This window comes from Halichoerus grypus, chromosome 1, assembly GCF_964656455.1.
Source record: "Halichoerus grypus chromosome 1, mHalGry1.hap1.1, whole genome shotgun sequence".
NCBI lineage: Eukaryota > Metazoa > Chordata > Mammalia > Carnivora > Phocidae > Halichoerus > Halichoerus grypus.
In genome coordinates this window covers 190,071,004-190,089,775 of record NC_135712.1, presented here as the reverse complement: position 1 = coordinate 190,089,775, position 18,772 = coordinate 190,071,004, and the positions used below count along the sequence as shown (strand labels likewise).

The window sequence follows — 18,772 nt, the reverse complement described above, 5'->3', positions numbered from 1 at the left end:
GAGTTCTAGCAGTTTTGGGGTGGAGACCACAGATCATTTTTTTGTGGCAGAACTGGGTCTTGATGGAGGAAGTTGTGGTCTGTGCCCAGTTGGATTTCAGCATTGCCATGGAGTGTTATGTGTTTCTTATTGTCCCCTTTTTTTGAATTAGTGTGTTTATTGTAGTGCTTCTGACCCTGCCTCACCATCATATATTGGACATTTTTGGAGGGGGGGAGTTAAAATTTGTCTCCTCAGTTCACATGTCTTTTGATCAAGAGCTGCACTTGAGGAGCCTCATTCACATCTGGAGCTGGTTTGAATGACAGTGTCCTACACCTCAAGTCTAAATCTGATGCTACAGTGAATGAGACTTTGGTGATTCTTAGGGGTAAGGGGGGGTTCATTTGGGGGAATGTGATGGATCATTAAGGGTCAGGGTGTTCACTTTAGTGTCATCTAAGGAGCCATGCCTTCCAGTATGTGTGCCCTAGTGTCATTCCTGCTCCGTGAGTTTGGGCTGGCTGTCACCCACTTTAACTGTGAAATATGCTGGAAGCAATACTGTGTCAGTTCTGGGCAGCTTCCACTCCTGTACTATTAGAAGTAATTTATCACACAAGAAATCCAACAGCCTTAAGATGGCCATGCTCTGAGGAACCTCAAACTAGCCAGGTAGAGAGACCATGCAGAAGAGAATCAAGGGACTCAGTCAACAACCCCAGCTGAGCTCTCAGCTTACTCAGCACCCAGCAGCCCATCATCTGAGTGATTTGTTTTGTCAGTGGATTTCCCAGTTTTAGTTGAGCTACTTCTCCTAATGTTAATGTAAGAAATAGATAAGTAGTCCTCCCCAAGTCCTGTCCAAATTGCAGATTTGTGAGAAAATAAGTTTTAAGCCACTAAAGTTTTCAGGTACTTTTTAATGCAGCTATAGACAATTGAAACATCTTAACTTTTTCCTTTGAGTTATTTTTATTACAGACATCATGTGGTTGTAAACTTCTTTGAGGGGACAATTGTTCTTAATATATATGTCTTAGTCTGTATTTTTTATGATACTTCCTTCATCTTCTCTACACCTTCCCTGCCAATTACTTATACATTTGTTCCACATTGGGTCCTTTCCAATTATTACCAATCATCATGTAATTCAACTAATTTATTAGCTAAGTAATTCAACTAAAACAAAGGATTTGTTTATAAATAAGAATGTGTGGCGATGAATGGGGGGGCAAATTGCAGGCCACATTGATTGAAGTTTCACCTTTTTTTCCCTTTGTCCAGTGATGATGCTTCCCTCGGGTTTCAGTGTTTTTAGTATTACTGTGGCTCAGAAAAAACTTGAAACTCAGAAGAAACTTGAAAGTTACATAAATCCACTGTTTGTAATCTGGGGGCCAATGCTGTCTTTTCTGTTTGCCCCACCTCATTTCCAGGAGTCTCTCTTAGCAATAAGTAGAGAGACCATAGAATTTATTACTAAGTTATCATTCACTCCATAGTGAAAGGAAGTGCCATTTGTAATTGTACTAGCATGGTAGGCACAAAGTGGGCACACTACATCATCAACCACTTTGTTTGTAAGCCTGGGTTTTGAACAATAAAAATGGCATGTACCTTTGTGAGGTTTACCTGCTTAGCTTTCCTGCTGTAGGAAAGAATGGGATTATGTAGGGACAGTCCCCACTTCTCCTTTGGCCTGCCTATATCCCTAGATCTCATTGTTTCTAGTAAGAAATTCTTACATTGACCTTTCAAATCTGGGTCATTAGCATGTTGAGGGAATTTTATATCCTAATTTAATTTCTATGGAAGTTATATGTAGCCCTCAGTTACTTTTTACATTTTGGGCCGGGTTTCAAAGCACATGGCAGAATTTATGATTTATGATTCATAGCCTGTGGTTTGGAATTTTGTATGTTTACCTCTATCATTACTATGGGAATATACATAACTTCCATTTTCATTTTTTAAACTTGTTTTTGATGGATTTAGAAGGAGGAACATGGAATTAAAATGTCTTTACTCTGTTATCTGTAAGAGAGAAACCAGTTTGTTGACATGGAGATATGACCTTGTTATGGAGTCAAACATAAGAAAGCCAATTTCAGTATATCAGGTATGATATGAATCCCTTTGTGCTAAAAAAACGTACTTTATGTTTATAACATATTTCTAAGGGTATTTATGCCAGTGGTAATTGAAGTTATTTTATGGAGTAAAGATGGTGTATATAATGTATATAATTTGGAAATTTTTACAATGGGCATGAATTACTTTAATAAATCTTCAAAGAAGTCAATGAAGATAATTCCCCTGTGGAGAAAAACAAAAAAGACTCAAGTCTCTGTGGCTCTTATTGCATTATGGGGTTGAGGATCCATGCCACTAACAAGGCATCCTGTGGTTAAGCATGAAATGCCTTTTTATTTTGACCCTATAGCCTTTCATCAAAATTTTCCCATTGCAAACCTTACAGGGAATTATCTTCCTTAGCTCGAGAAAATGTAAGCATTGTCTGTCAAGGAGCACTTTGATCCCAAAGGTTAGAAGCTAGTAGGGTAGGATTGAATTAACCACGGTAACAACAAAAGACAATCCCCGTCTGTATGGGATGGTTGATGCCTGTTGTCTGGGCTTCTGGGTCTGCAGTTGTCCCATTCTGTGGCTTATTTATTTCCCTAAATAAATTGCATTGCCATTTCCTGCTCGTTGTCCTCTGCCTACTTCAGTGTCCCAGGATACAGCATTAATATTTTAGCAATGATGGTATATCCCTTAAAATATCCAGAATGGAGGAACAAACAAGAAATAGCAGCGATAAGCCTGTGCTGCCAGACCCTCCTTGGAGAGCTTTATTGTGCACACCAAGAAATGGATTCGTGAAACTTAGTTTGGTGGAGTGGAAAGTAAAACACAGAAAAGAAATAGAGTGGTTCACACAGCTGTCACAGTCATGTCAGAAATCCAGATGAGAAAGGTAAGCATCAGCAGCTCACAAAGACCTTCCAGGGAAGAGCTGGGCTGATATAGTGTGTCAAGCACCTGACACAGTAGTGAAGCTTGACAAGTCATTTTGATGCTGAGCTGGAAAATTCCTTGAAAATAAACACATTGTTCAAAAAGGCCATAATTCCAAATCAATACAAAGAAGAGAGCTAAGAGATTGAGTGAAAACAAGTTAATGAGGAATGATGGCTTGCCCCTGCTCCCACTTCTGATCATCACCCCAGCAAGTGCAGATGTTTGGTGTTGATAGACTGAGTTGTGAAGTGGGAAAATATGGCCTGAAGAGTCAGGCAGATCTGAGGTAAGACCCAGTTCACCCACTTGCCACTTGGATTTAGCATCTTGGGCAAGTGACTTCTTTCTTCTCCTCAGGAGATTCTTCGCTGGTTCTGGTTGCACTGAATCTGGGTTTGATCTTCTTTTTCTGTAATTTAGGAATAATAGTATTCTCTCTATAATGTTGTTTTGAAGATTAAATGAGATAGCAGCTGTAAAGTGCTAATCTACAGAATGTGCTCAGTAAATGCTAGTTGCTAGTTCCCTGGGGCCTGTCCTTGGTCCCCAAGCTCTCAGGAGTGGAATGCTCTTATGCCTTACCCTGACTTCCCTCCTCTTCCTATTTTTTCCTCTTCCTGTTCTGTAAGCATGGTGAAGTCCTGAGCTGGCAGATAAATTGGGCTCCAGCTCAGGTGAAGCAGAGAGAACGCTTGATGTATTTGTCCTGCAGCTGAGGAAGCAAGCTGCGTTTGTGCTCCTGGTTTCCATTACTGAGCTGGCCATATTTTATCTTCCCTTAAGTGGCAGCCAGATCCCTCCAGGTCAGGTCAACACAGACTCTGAATGCAGGAGAGAGAAGCAGGTACTAAAACTGGTCAGAGGTATTTATTTCTCCTACAACTGTGCTATCTAAAAGGGGCACTAACATCTTCAAACCTGAAGTTGGAAGTTGCAGTTCTCCTTTTGTGACGTCCTTTGAATCTCTGGCCTGTTTCCACTCAGGTGAGCCTATGTGATCCTGCCAGATGTGTTCCTTTGTACAGCTTTCATCATGGCACCTACCTTCTCAAAGACATCGCAAACTCCCCAATGCCTGTGAAATAAATCCCAAACTCCTTATGTTGGCACCCAGCTCAAATGCTAGCCTCTCCAGAAGCTTCGTTTGGAGGTAGATGGAGGTAATCATGCTCTTCCCCAAACTCCCCTGGCTTTCTCTGAGCAGAACACTGATGTCTGATGCTTAGAATTCTCCCTTCTGCAGTACAGGCTTTAAGAATCTTTGTCTTCTTCTCTAGTAGAACATAGGCCCTTTGAAAATAAAATTTATGCCCAACCCCTGTTTTCTCCACAGTGTGTAATACATATTAGGCAACTAGATGAATGAATTTGAAAGTAGTAGTTGAGCTGTAGTATGTATATTTAATTGTTGGTGATGTACTGTTTGATATCCCCAGGGATGGCAAATTCCTGCCACGCATGCCCTCATGGTTTTTCTGGTGCATATGGCTAGATTCTTTTCATGTGCCAAGGCTGATGTGCAAGTGGCTGTCTGGAGAAGTAGGTTATGAAGGCTTTTAAGGTTGTATCTTGTGCCAGTAGGATAGAGTGCTGTGATTGATTATTAATGTCTCCCATTACCACTGTATTAGAATTGATTGAAAGATGGAAGTTTTATGTCATATTACATTTAATGTTTCCATATTGGTAGAAAGTTGTAATAAATGATATATGGATGTACTTGCAATGCAAACTGACTCCTAAAATTGCAATCACATCAATATATGGAGAAGTTGTGGAAATAACACAGATTGGAGTCACCAGTCTTAACTTTCACTTTAGCTTCTTCCACCTGGGAGCTAGCAGCAAATTGCTTAATCTCCATTTCTCCACATGTACAATGAGTTACTAACACTTGTTTTGCCTATCTCACAGCCAAAGAAGAGAGTAATTTTCCTGGTTCTGAGGACAAAATGAAATATATAGTAATATACACATTATGATTAGAATTCATAAATAGCTTTTATTATTTCTTACTTTGAAAGCCTCACATGTTCTTTAAATTAAGAACAAAAATACAGAGGAAAAAAAAGAAATTCACTAGTTCTTATTGAACAGAGACAATCATTAGTAACAGCTTAGTGTATATCCTTCCAGATCCTTTTCAGTGAGATTTATAGTCTTTGTAAACCTTTGAGACTTGTTTTCTTTTCCTTTATCAATATAGAGAGAATATTTTTAGATTTTATTATTCTTCTATAATATCGCTTGAATGTTAAATAGTATTTTATTGAATATTAATAGTGTGCTGCTCACTGTGAAGTACAAATGCAATGTTGATTTGATTATTTATATGATGAGCACCAAGCAAGAGGGACCCTAGAAATTTGTTTGACAAATTAAAAATTGTAGTGTGCTTGGAGTAGTGGGTATTCAGGTAGCACTGGGGGCTGTTATACAGGAATCTTATGGCAATGGTAATTGTCAGGTGTGTTGATTTTAATGAAGGCCAGTATATTGGATTTGGTGGGCCTCAAAGAAAAATAAAGAAAGAGAATGAATGTTCCTTAAGTAGTGTTTATGTGGTTGCTGGATGTTAGTTTTGCAAATGTTTCTATAGTGAAGAAGGGATGGATTTTTGAAAAGTTGTAATCAATAAGAAACAGGAAAGAGAAGATTTTGAATTTAGCTTTTGGTAGGGCTCTTTGTTCCCCTTTGGTTAAAAACAAAAGGAAATTAGCAGAAACGGAGCAAATTTAGAAAAGTACACAAAGCACTGTGCTTATTTCTGCTGACTTAAAAGAAATAGTCCTTCTTTGAATGTAAGAGTTTTTTTTGTTTGTTCTGGAGTACAGGGACTGGATTTCTTAAAATATTAGAAACATGAGACAAATTTCAAATTTAAGAACCTATAGTATTTCTGTAAAATATACATCACCCTATACGGTCAGCTCCATAGGACATATTTTCAAGCCTCTTTTAGAATTCTGGGGACTTGTGTCTGCAGTCAGGTGTAGTAAAAACACACACATAAAGATCTGTCTTATGTCCCATTTCTGCCATTTACAAGTCACATGGTCTTGAACAAATACCCAACCTCCTTCAGCTCCAGTTACTTGTATGACAGGATAATTCTTAGAGTTAAATGAAATCATGTCTTTAAGTTCTTGGCACAGGGTAGGTACTCAGTAAGTGTTGGTCACGCACCTCTATAGAAGGCTCTAAATAGGTCATGGAGGTAGACAAGTTGGCTCACTCTCTCTCCTCGGGAACTGATGGCTGAGCCACCAGAAATTTTGTATTTTCTCAGCTAAGTAAATTATGTGTTACAATGTAAGTAAAAAAACACTGATAAATAAGCACATTCTATAAGAAGGTTCTAAGAAATTTGATAACTGGTCAAAGCAAGAGTGAAAGAAAAAAAGTCATAGACATTTTAAGATTTGAATATTTTCTCTTATTATCAGTTCAATTATCAATTCTAATTATATCCCTATGGTCTAGAGGCTTCCAGATGTCCATTTCCAGCCAGGCCCATGCTCATCTCCTTCTGTGGCATCTCATCTCAGGCCTAGCATGAAACCATTTGGGGTCAAAGCCTTCTGGTTAGGGAATGCTGCACTTAACTCTCTCTTAGCATGTGGGGCTGGATAGGTGGGGATGGACACAGCTCTTTGCTTCTGCATGCTTGATTTGATATTTAGTCCATTTTCTTTGACTCTTTTACCCAATTAGAGAAGAAGTGGCTTAGGAGGACAGAGCTGTCCTCAGTTCTGCATTACTTCTTCCTTGTGTTTATTCCTCCACCTATTAAAAAGAATTATTCCTAAAAAGGATAACCTTTTCTATTAAACGTTACAACAATGTCTCAGTCCAAATGAAATTTTTAAAAGTGACAAAGTGACATTCAAGTATGTATAATTTTCTCTCCAATGTGACTTCTAACACTGATATGTTGTTAAAATCTGTGTGCTGAAGAAAAACTAAGTATATCCAACTGGTTTATCATATTTATATCACACTCTCCTCTAAGGCCTAAGAAATAACTCTAAGTATTAACTCTCTTAAATATTAAACCTATTTTATTGAATCATTATCAGCTGTTTAAACTTTAAGTGAAAGTCAGAGCACTAAAAATGGGCCCAACATTTAAAATTCAGTTGCCAGGGCCCGAGTGGTGCAGTCAGTTAAGCATCTGACTCTTGGTTTTGGCTCAAGTCGTGATCTCAGGGCCATTAGCTTGAGCCCTGCATTGGGTTCTATGCGCAGCATGGAGTCTGCTTGAGATTCTCTCTCCCTCTCCCTTTGCCCCTCCTGCTCGTTTTCTCTCTCTCTCTCTCTCTCTCGCATAAATAAATTTAAAATCCCATTGCTACACAGAGAGTTTTGTTTGGTGTTAAAGGCTTTTGATAGGCCCTTCTCAGCATCAAAATATAAGATATTTTGTGGTCTGCAAGAATTAATTGATTGGCTACTTTAGTGATTATAATATTGATTTGTTCCTCATGTCACATTTGTTACATCTGTGTTAGCATCCCAGGGAAAACAATACAGTTGCAATTATTACCTGCATATTTTTCAGGATAAAAACTAGATGGTTTTGTATTTGTTTATTTGTTTATTCCTTCACCAGGCAAAGCTGTTGCCCAATAATTAACTAGACATTGATTTTAGGAAAGAAGCAAAGCACTTGATTTTTTTCTTGTTTGATACCTGCACTATATGGAAGAAATTCATGAGAGGGCAGGGGAGAGAAGACATTTTAAAAAATTGCTATACCACATGGTTAAGAAATTTCTCTGTGATTATAAAATCATAAAAGAATAATTGGATGGAGATACCACCTGATTCTCCTGGGTATTCTAGTGACATTTCTGAGAGCCAAGAAGGGTCTCTGCATGAATCTCAAAAACATTCTGCAATTTTTTTCCTCTTCTCTCTTCAGCTCAATGGGTTCCTGGCCAAGCCCCAGGACCTGGAGCTGGGAGAGAGGCTGGGGCTCAGCTCAGTCAAGATGAAGTGAAATGCCAGACATGCTGAAACTTCTGTCTGAAATCTCCAGGGAAGTTTAAAAAAACTTCAGAGCTCTGTACTTCATGAACAAAATTCTAAATTAACCACTCCAGGGTCACTTCTGACCAACTCTTTAGTCCTTTTCTTTTGTGGCATGGTTGAGAAATCCAGTTCCAGCCCATGTGGATTTATTCAGGAAGGTACATGGGGATTTTGGAGGGTGTGTGTGTCATATTTCAAATGCAAAGTTGAAAATCTGCACAGCATGAAAAAGAGAGAACCACTGGCCACCAAAGTAACGTCTCGTCTTCGTTAATCTTAAATATAGACATTTCGATTGGACTTTTGGTGGTAATTGCTCCATTGCGCCAAGACAAAAAATGTCCAGCTATGCTGGTACTTAGTACACCTGTCCTAAATGCTTAAGGATAACTAATGAAAGGTGGATGACTTGAAATTTGGAGGAAAGTAAAAAATGCCAGAGAAAAGAGGCAATGATGGTAGAGAAGCTCTTTTTTCCTTTGGTACCATTGTTCCCTTTTTGGCTTCTTAACCATAATACTGAAATGGCTACCATTCATGAAGTCTGTTTAGGTATGTAAGGGTGTCACACGCATTATGCCACTCCATCCTGACAGCTGCCCTGTTTATAGGTGTCAATTTATAGGTAAGGAATCTGAAGTTTAGAAAGGCTCTGTGGTTTGCCCAAAGGAGCGCATTTTATGGGAAGTCAAAATGCAAATGCTAACACATGATTTGTGAGTACCCTTCCTGTAATTCTTAGTTCTGAATGTATATCTATCAGGATCTCCTATGGAGTTTTGTTTTTTTTTAATGCAGATTCCTGGGTTTTAACCCAACACCTCCAGTAGGAAGCTAGAAAACCCTGGCTTTTGCTTGTTTGTGTATTCAGGTCTCTATAAATTTCTGAGGTACAGTCCTGAAAAGTCATGCCATAGTCAAGGATGACTGAAGCAGAGGGCCAGGGAATTAGCAGAATAGCTTCCAGTTGGCACTTAGAGGAGAGTGGGGTAGTACACACACAAGGGGTCACCTCTGTTGCCCTACCATCAATAAGGATGCTGCAGAGCCCCTCTTCCTTACTTTTCACAGATTTGTTTTCAAAACCTTTTCCCCCCAGTTCTAGCCAATAGCACAGTTTCTTGCACAGAGTGGGTACTCCAACATGTTTGCAAAGTGACCACATAAATTCTTCATCCTTGCCATGGCACAGAAGATAGCCTGGCCCAGTTAGATACAAGTAAAAGGGAGAGCTTGGGGAATAGACTGAAAAGGTGTGGCATCCGAATGGCAGGACTCTGTAGTAATGGGAGGAGGGGAGGGAGCAGCATGTTCTGGGTGCCTTGGACATATAAGGTACTTTCATGAGTCATTTCATTATTTCTTGTAACTGTTCTCCAAAGTAACTTCCTTTGCACACACTGAACAGATGAACAACTGAACCTCAGACAGTTTAGAATCCTGCTCATGATCATTGGCTAGTATCAGAAAAGCCAGAATTCCAGCCCTCTATCTGACACAAAGCCTATGCTCTTTATAACTTTCCTCTGCATCTCCTAATTAGAGAGTCTTGCTCTAAAGCTGCTGGTCCAACAGAAATATAAAGCAAACTATAAGCGTGAGACATATATGTCATTTAAAATTTTCTAGTACTCACACTTAAAAAAAGTATAAAGAAACAGGTAAAACTAATGTTAATAATGTATCTTATTTAACCTAACATAGCCAAAATATCATTTTAACAGGCAATCAATTAAAAAATCTCAATAAGATATTTTACATTCTTTCCTTCATACTAAGTTTTCAAAACCTGATGTGTATTCTATATTTACAACACATCTCAACTAAGATTGGCTACATTTCAAGTGCTCAGGAGCCACATGTGGCTCGTGGCTGCCATATTGACAGCACAGGTATAGACAATCAGTAGTGCTATCAGGGAGCTTATTGGATTGATGTGGGAGAGCTCAGATTGGGAAGCCCAGGAGGAGGTTATACTTTGAAGGTAACTGGGTCAGGCAATTTGGCATGCAGGAAGTATATTATTAATTAATTAATTCAACATAAATTAGTGAATACCTACTATGTACCAGGCACTGTTCTAGGTCCTAGGGTAGAGCGGTGAACAAGATCAAGTGCTTTCATTAATGGAATCTACACTCTAGGAGGTGAGAGACAATAAGCAGATCAATGCATAATATAAGTGATATGAAGAGAAATGCAGCCAGCAAGCAGATAGAGTGTGGTAGGGACTATTTTCTTTAAAGATTTTATTAATTTATTTGACAGAGAGAGACACCAAGAGAGGGAATACAAGCAGGGGGAGTGGGAGAGGGAGAAGCAGGCTTCCCACTGAGCAGGGAGCCCAATGTGGGGCTTGATTCCAGGACCCTGGGATCATGACCTGAGCCAAAGGCAGACGCTTAATGACTGAGGCACCCAGGCGCCTTGGGACTATTTTTGATGAGATAGTGAGGAGAAACCTTTCCAAAGACAAAACATTTGAGTGGAGACTGAAACCAGGCACAGGAAAAGCTGGGCGAAAGAGTGTTCTAAGCAGAGGGAATCCTGAGGTGACAACATGTTGAGCATAATCTGGGAATAGCAGGGCCAGTGTTTGTAGGGGAGGGAGAGTGGTAGCAAGTGAGGTCTGAGAGTGAGAGTGGGGTCATCTCAGCTCATGCAAGGCCTCATAGGATATGGCAAGGACTTCCCAGTGTGATGGGGAGCTTTCATAGGGTTTTGAGCCAAAGAGTGGTGTTCTCTGATACACACATACTTTTTTTAAATTTTATTTTATTTATTTATAAGACAGAGAGAAACACAGCAAGAGAGGCAAGACAAGCAGGGGGAGCGGGAGAGGGAGAAGCAGGCTTCCCGCAGAGCAGGGAGCCAGATGCGGGGCTCGATCCCAGGACCCTGGGATCATGACCTGAGCAAAAGGCAGACGCTTAACAACTGAGCCACCCAGGCGCCCCTACACACATACTTTTATAAAGGATGTTCTAGCTATGGTATGGAGAATCACCTGGAGGTAGGGGCAGTGAGTGACACATTGTTGTTGTAGGTAATGGGTATAGCTCTGAGGAATAAGTCCAACTTCATTGGGATGGGGATGCACAGACACTAGAGATCCCATTCTTAGGGTGCTGATGCACTAAGTGCTATTTTATATATTACATAGGCATATGTTGATAATTGGAGAGCATTTTTTTTTTTCAAATTGCACAACTGAATAGATTAAGAAGACTGGGACTCAGAGAATTAGTTCATAGTCAGTTGCCAAAACTGAGGTAGGATGTGTCAATGTGGCTGACGTTATAGGGTAATTTGGTCAGGGACCCCAGAAATGCCAGAACCTGCCTTAGCCCAGCCAATTCTCTTCTCTGGGAGGGTTCCAAGCAATACTGAGTTATGAGAAACAGTGGCACATAAAAAACAAGAGTAGCACTGTATCATTAGCTGACCTTGTATTTAAAACACCAGTGTACAGTAATTAGGGGAAAAAATTGGCACAAGAATCATAAAGTGGATACTAAAGTGGATGGGTTGTCTTCTTAGACCCATGCCTAATCTTAGAATCTTATCACTAGAGATGAGAGCACCCCCTCAATAGAATGTAAGCTTCATAAAGACTGGGATCCTATCTTATTTATAGCCATAGTCCCAGAAATAGAACCTGGCATCTATTAAGTGCTCAATATTTGTTGCATCCAACCATCCACTCATTCAATAACTCCTAAAAAATATCTTTGCTGGGCACTGGGATAGAGGATAGAGCAGGGAGGAGACATGGCCAGTGCATTCTGAATTAATGGTCACCATCAGAAACAGACTTTCCCTACTGTATAATGAGCTCTTGGGAGAGAAAGGACAGCTCACTATGAGAGGGCACATGAGGGTTCCCAAATCCAGGACAAGGGAGGGTGAGGAGCCTTCCCAGAGGCAGTGGTGCCAGCAGAGATTTTTTTTTTGGTTTAGACTAGGGGTTATTACATTTGTAAACTGTAAAAATACACTCTGTTGGTGCACTCATAGGCAGTATCAAGGTAGCTTGAACGCAGAACTGTATTTTTAGAATAATAGTCTATAGTTAGTTGGCAAATTTAAATTGTGATAAAGCCTCATTAATATGTATGACCTACAGTTTTCCTAAATTTGCTAGAATGAAAAGCTGGCATATATGATAATTTTTAAAACCCTACATTCATACCATTCATTTGTGTAATCTGACATATAATACCTGATTATCATAATTTTACCTAAATAATGAGTAAACTAAGGGGAAAAATTAAAACCTTTCACATTAGACACAATTGTAATTATTTTACAGTTATATTCACAGTGAAATTCTTAATTAAGTCTGCATGCCTCTTTTACAGAAGTACATTTTATATAGTTAATTTTTTAATGTCTGCATTAATGGGAGGAAAGAGAAGCACAGATATTTCCCCAAAACCAAAGCTTAAAATCCATCTCTATTGGGCTGTGTGATAAAGTCTACCCTGTGCAATGCCTGATATTTGCTTTCCTAATGATGCTCTTTGTAGGATAATATTAACATGTGTTTGCATTTCCTGAAAAAAAAATGTAAATCAGGGAAGAGAATATGGCAGGAGCTAGGGATGTGTAGGTCTGTTTGGGACTGACATTTCCCAATGACGACAGGTATGCAGATAGCTGACTAGCTCATATGTCATAAGTTGAAAGAGAAGAAGATATTTCTTCCCTCCCTCCATTTCTTCCTTCCTTCCTTCCTTCTTTCCTTCCTTCCTTCCTTCTTTCCTTGCTTCCTTCCCTCCCTTCCTCTCTCCTTCCTTCCTTCCTTCCTTCCCTAATCTCAATTCATTTATTATATTTCCAGAAATGTTCAGTGTCAACAAAAACACAGAAATCCATTCAAGTTCAGGCAAAACCTTAACAATAAACTTGGAGAAGCAACTTATCAATGTGGTTATCTCCATGGGAACTAAATACTTCAGCCCATTTCTAGCCTAACCCTTCAAGGCACATGGTCATAAACTTGAGAGGGATATGCTGTGCATATGTTGTGCATATGTTGGTGCTCCTGCTTGTGCATATGTGGATGCCCAACACAATATTTTTGAAAAATTAAAAAGAATTCAACAAGCATATTTAGTCATAGGAGGGCATTTTGCAGTGTTTTGTTGCTGTTGTCATAATAAAGATTACAAATGATCTCCCTGCTATTCAGGATACATCATCTAGGATCAGATATCAAGCCAAAGATGGCAGAAATGCATTCAGAGCCCCGCTTTATGAATTTACTTTGTTTATTGCATTTCTTTTCTTGGAAATGTAATTGCTTTGGCATTACTGGGATCAGGGGGAAAAGCATGTCATCAAGAGAGTAAGCTATAGAGTGGGGAAATGTGATAAAAGTCAATTTAAGTTTGACAGAAATCTTGGGGTTTTTTTCATCCATAACTTCTAGGTGACTACTTCAACCTTTGCAAAGCCAGAGGAAATATTTTTATCCATTTTTGTTGTTGTTCAACACACATTAAAAAAGGGCAGATCTGATGTATTACCAGAAGCTTGATAATAGTTTGGAATAATAGTTCATCTTCAGAAAAAAATCAAATAATCCAATTATCACACAAATGTAATTGCTTTGATTTTTGGTTGTGAAAAAAACTGAAAGAGAAGAAGCACAACAATGATACAATCTGTTAAATACTAAGTGGACATCAGATTAAGCCAAACTTCTTGTTCCTTTCAACATAAGCAATCTTAAATCCCCATTTAACTCATATAAAATTCAGCATATTATTTTCAGTAATTGTACAGTATATCATGCACAGAAATAAAAAATGCAAATCATTTTCTCTTGGACATGTAGTCTAAACTTTTGAGATGAAGACCATGTACATATGCGCGCATGTGCGTGCACACACACACACACACACTACACACACACAGGCACTCTCATTTCTTGTTCTTTGGGTACCAGTGTACGCACAATGATATAGACTTAGTTGGGTTCCAAGCTATATTTCTTGGGTTGCAAGTAACCAAAATGGACTTTGGCTAATTTAACCAAGCAGAAATTTGTTGGAAGGGATGGCATTACTTACAGAATCAGTGTCAGGCTAAAGAAGCAGGCTTGGAAATGGGCATGATCCCAGGCATTCTAGTTGGCAAGAATTATTTTGTAGCATCAGAGTGCTAAGGCTCAATGAATGACCCCTAAACATTTTCATTTTGTTCTTTTTTTGGTTGAAATTGAGATTCCTGGAAGTGCGCAAGCATCCAATTGATTCATTTGCTCACATGCTCACTGATGGAAGGAGAGAGGGGGCACTTCTTTTAACTGTTTCAAGAGACTGTATCCAATGGGGGAAGGAAGGGCCTCTGAAGGGATGGATTCTGGGCGGCCAAAAACAGTGAGCAAACAGTCTAGGGTGTGAGGGTAAGTAGGTATTACTCCTTGGGGAGGTATTCCTAGCCCTGAGTGGTAAGCTGACGGTCTCTTCTTAGACCATTTCCAAATCATAGCACAGATTGATGTGATGTAATGAGCTCCTGGTTTGGAGTCTGAAGACCGGGGTCTCATACTGCTTAGGTTTTGTGACTTTCTGCTACTCTCTTGTCTTTGTGACCTAGTATCCCTGCCTTGCCTATCTCACAGAGTTATTATGGACACTAAGAGCCATGTGCATTAAGGTATGTGAAAGCAATTTCTAAAGCTGGGAATGGGTTTCCAAATGATCCTATGAGTTTGAGAATCCTCTGTATGTGACTTCAAGAGCCCAAAAAGAGACACAAAGAGCCAACAGCATATTTGAGATCCAGAACATACTGTAGATACTAAGATCAAGGTCACTTCATGAATGTGTGTCCCTGACAGATTAGATGGCTGAAATGACTGTCATGAAATTTAATACCAGATACCAGACTTAACCCATACCTTATAAAGTAAAGCCTTCAATTTCCTCTTTTTAAGGAAAATCTGTTCCATGCTCTGGTTCCCAGTAGTCCTTAAGCTTCAGGCATCTGTCTGGATTTGGGGTTCTTAAATTATAAAAGAAAAACATACACAGAGGGGTCATTTTTGAGGAATATGTTCTGGACTTCTTGCATAATTCAAAATTCACCTACTTCAAGACTAATACCAACAAAAGATAGGAGGGAGTTTTGTTTATCAGCTAAAATGAGTGTCCCTATGTAGCCCTAGCAAAAACTCAGTTTACAGCTCACTTGCCTCCTTCATCTTTGAGATTAAATTATGTGATTGTCTATAAACTTTTAATTTGGGTGGTTGGAGTTATAGTATTACAAATTTTCACAGAAAAAGAGGCTCAACATATTTTATGTCTTATTTTGACTTCCTGTAATTCAACTCTGCAGGCAATGTGGTACTCTGTAATTTGGCATAGTGCTCTAATGACCTCACCTTCTAAAATGCCCCAACTTTCAGGAGCAGCATTTGGTTTAAATCAGTAACACATCCACTGTCAAATGTATCCTATTTAGAAAATGCATAAGGAGGAGTCCAGTAAAGCTAGGATATTTTAGTGTACATTTCATCTCGACCCACCCATGGAAAATTCTGATTTTCATAAACCTGAGCACTCATGTCTGATGACTATGTCTTGCTTTCACATGGGTTGACTCTTGTGAGTTGAATGAAGAGCTTTGTTTGCATGCTTGGACAATTTCTCAGTTATGGAATGAATTTCTCTGCTTTTGGTAAAGGGGCAGACATCACCCAGTCAAGAGATAGGTTTACTTGGTTAATGTGAAGGAAGGCTTCATACTAAGGTAAGCATTGCTGAAGGGATGATGTAGAAAACTCTGGAGCCACTTATAAGAATTTGGGCCACCCACATCCAACCTTTGAATTCCTAATGCCTACACTTGCCGTTTAATAGATGAGGCAACTGAGTGAGGCCCTAGGAAGTTCGCTCACCAATCCAGGGTCACATAGCTGAAGTGGTGAGGACTGGCCAGCTGCAGAGCTGACTTCTCCCCCACACACAACCCTTTTAAGGCAAGACTTTTAAGCTATTTTGTAAAAGAGCTGCTTAAAGCTCTCTTCTTCTCTCTCTCTCCCTATTACATCTTTAAATGTTACTTTCTGAAAATAATTCCCAGTGCTATAGCCACAAAACTCATTTTTTTTCAAGGAATGATTAGATATTTTGCCAAACAAACAAACAAACAAACCAGTAGGCCTTTGAATGAGGTGTAGGAAAATGCATTCTAAGAAAAGGTGACTATACAAAAGAAACTAAAATTAAAAAAGAAAGGACAACAGCTGAATTCTTGGATGAACATATAGCTTTCAAGTAGAATACTCTCTAGTGTGGAATTACGTGAGCATGGCATGGATGTTATGGAATAATTTTCTAGATTCCCTTGTGTGTATCTTTGGTTCTAGTTGGAATGTCTCCTCCAGGTTTGTAACCTCTCTTCTTTGTGTGCGTGTGTAGATTTCAGTGTGACCTCACCAACTTTGCACTGGGAACTTTATAAATGAAGCTATTGCTTCTTCTTCTTGATCATTCATGATAGTGCATACCTAGGTCTTATCACTTCCTAAAATAAAAATAATCTCTTACAATGGCCTGGAGGCTCATAGTCTACAAAGTATTTTCTATCTGATTTCACTCCATCCTCACAGTGGCCCTCTGGCTTGGAAAATGAATATCATCGCATTTTTATGGATACATAGCTTGAACTGCAAGATATTTTGCACCTTGCTATGGGCAGGAGAGCTGGAATCCATATCCCATGTCACTTGATTCTCCACTCTCTGTTCTTTGCTTTGGCCCCATAACTTCTCTGTAGAGGCAGTCTTCAGATGCTGTCCACTTCTCCTCACGTCTGTGTCAGGGGTCCTGGTCCACAGTAGCATCCTAGCAACTGCCATCACAGGCAGTGCCTGCTCTTCCCCTAATGGCATATGTATTTATGTCTCAGGTCTGTTCTCCAACCCAAGCCAAGTGTCCACACGGCGATTCCCTTCAATCTAGACCTCAGGCATGGTCAGTAGGATGGGTACTGCCTTGCCACTGTGCCTCTGACTCTTTTCAGCTTGTTAACTTGCTGCTCTAGCAGAGTTGCTTTGTACCCACATCCTCACTAGCACTAACTGCCAGCCACACATGCAGGCACTGCTGTGATTAGGTATTGATTTCGTATAACATGTGTATACAGAGGAAGTTCATCTCATTTGTGGGCTGCTGTTATCTGTCGGTAGAACAAAATGTGTGATTATCAGTGGCTATCCTATGGCTATGTATGGCGGACTGTAACCTCTCATCCATCCAACTGTAGCGGTGTTACGGTGCGCCGTCCAAGAGTGGACCATTTGTCTTAACATGGCCTCTATTGCTGTTTGTCCCTAGAAATAGCTGCACAGATTCTTCATTGCAACCCCTTCTTAGTTCCAATTTGGCCTTGCCAGATGGAAACTCGTGAAGTCCATTTGCTATAATGTAATATGGCTGAGACTTCAAATAAATGGAGCACCAGGTATTATTTGTTTTCTGCTTTCTTTGCAGTGGTCACACCTCCTGGCATTCTTCTGGAACTTGCTATTCCCAGGAGAGCAAGACAAGAAGTTTGGGATGGAAATGAAGTTCACATCACTAACACTGTCAGGAAATGCTGGTAGGTTCTTGAGTCCCCCATCACCTTTATGTGGCATTCACAAGCCCCTGGGCTGAGTTGAGATTGCTCTGCTTTGTAGATTTGATGAGGTAGGTATATTGGGGGGAGAACCCCTCATTCCCACTACAGGAATGGGAGCCTGAGGAACTGGGACCTGAGTCTCTCTTAATTGTGTGATTTCTCTTTCCACTTGACAGCTTCATCTCTACCGAGCCACTGGCTGTCTTGATTAGGAACTTTCTCCTACTAGTGGAATGGAAGTTTCTAAATAAAGACATGAGCTGTTTGTGTAGGTGTCTTTGCTTGTTTGGAGTTTTCCATCATGGGGTGGGAGGTTGGAGGGAATAACCTACGTAGGTGGTGCCTTGCCTTCCCAGCTTGCTCAAAATATTGGCCCAGGGTATCAGGAGATGAACTGGTTAAAAAGTCTTGTTTCTTGAGCTGGTATTCTCTCCTTTAACACAGCAGTTTTATCTCTCACCTACTGCTACCTAAAGTTACTTCCATTAGGTGTTTCTTTCCTGCTGCCATGTAAAGGGATTAAAAATAACACTGTAGGTAGACTGGTGGCAGAGAGGAAGGTTTCCAATCTTGTGCACCATTGTAGGTTATATCTTTGAAGCTCACACTGAACTCAAGCTCCATTGTAAGTGTCAATTTATTACAGCCTATTCGCCTGGGTGAGTTAAGAGTCCTGAGCTAGGGAATGGCAAGTAATCATCAGTCACACTGTGGAGGTGTCAATTGCATCTTAAATATGTCACTCAGGAATCTGGTGAATGAGCCGGAAACAAAAGTGTAAAATAAAATAATCTTCCTTCAATGTCCTCCTCTGATACATTTCAGCAGGGGTCTCTTCAGACCATGTCGACAATAATAGTGCACAAAGCTGAATGCTTCTTTTGGCACGTTCAGGTAGGGGATGGAGGGTGTATGGGGAAGATTTAGACTTTGGGGTCCCATGGCTCTGGGTTCTGATTTCCCAGCTCTTGGATACTGAACAAATAAATTACTCATCTCCTCAGAGCTTCCGTCTTCTTGTCTATATACTGTGAGCTTTACAGGGATCTTGCAGGTCATGAAGCCTGAGTAGGCAGCACTCATAATGTCATCT

At 39.9% G+C, this 18,772-nt stretch overlaps 1 long non-coding RNA gene across 1 annotated transcript in view; it reads left to right on the top strand.

Moving 5' to 3' along the window:
- LOC144380054 (uncharacterized) overlaps positions 1–17,588 on the top strand; it is a 316,583-nt gene extending 298,995 nt beyond the window's left edge. The window contains exon 3 of the long non-coding RNA XR_013443795.1: positions 17,550–17,588. This is a non-coding gene — a long non-coding RNA (uncharacterized LOC144380054). The remainder of the gene's footprint in view (positions 1–17,549) is intronic.
- The last annotated feature ends 1,184 nt before the right edge of the window (positions 17,589–18,772 follow it).